The following is an 800-nucleotide window of genomic DNA, read 5'->3' as shown; positions in this document are numbered from 1 at the left end:
CTGGACTGCCGCAGATCTGGAGAGACCAGGACAGATTCTTCAGACATCGGTGTAAAAAAAGTTAGATCTGAACGTGATGCCGCGGCGTGACATCCTGATGACGTTATTAACTTGACCTCTCACCTTGTGGCTGAGCTCTGATTGGTCCAGAGTCTGCAGCTGTCCTGCCAGGTCGTCCAGCCTCTGAGCATGCTCAGTATGCCCTTTCAGGAACCCCTCCCTGGTCTGGTTCAGTCGGTCCTCTGTCAGCTGCCGTAAAGCCCCAGAGGTTTCCACGGGGCTGCCGGGGTCAATAGTGGAGGCGTTCGCTCGAGCTTCCGCCGCCTCCGACTGCAGGAAGTACTTAGTGACGCTGGCCGTCGCCCCTGGCAACAGACAGCAAGTACAAATCAGATGTTTGAAAAACTAAAAAACAACCGACGAATCTTCTTCTGTCTGAACTTGTCGGAACTAAAGCCGACATCTAACCTGACTGACCCCAAATATTGACAACTAATAAGCTATTATTACTATTATTAACTAACCCCACTGACCCCTACAGACCTGAATGACCCAGACTAACCCCACTGACCCCTACAGACCTGAATGACCCAGACTAACCCCACTGACCCCTACAGACCTGAATGACCCCGACTAACCCACTGACCCCTCTCTCGCTGTCATCACTCTCACCTATGATGTCATCTGCCCTCACCTGTGATGTCACATGACCTGCTCTCACCTGTGATGTCACATGACCTGCCCTCACCTGTAATGTCACATGACCTGCTCTCACCTGTGATGTCACATGACCTGCTCTC

General features: G+C 52.1%; 1 long non-coding RNA gene across 1 annotated transcript; it reads right to left on the bottom strand.

Moving 5' to 3' along the window:
• LOC121940006 lies at positions 1-791 on the bottom strand. The gene is made up of 3 exons (XR_006105563.1): positions 776-791; positions 124-365; positions 1-16 (listed from the first exon to the last, which is right to left on the bottom strand). It is a non-coding gene; the product is annotated as an uncharacterized LOC121940006 (long non-coding RNA).
• Positions 792-800: the final 9 nt, after the last annotated feature.

The sequence above is a fragment of the Plectropomus leopardus genome, unplaced genomic scaffold (assembly GCF_008729295.1).
Source record: "Plectropomus leopardus isolate mb unplaced genomic scaffold, YSFRI_Pleo_2.0 unplaced_scaffold70754, whole genome shotgun sequence".
Lineage (NCBI taxonomy): Eukaryota > Metazoa > Chordata > Actinopteri > Perciformes > Serranidae > Plectropomus > Plectropomus leopardus.
Note: the sequence above shows the minus strand (reverse complement) of the source record. Positions and strands in the feature narration are given on the sequence as shown.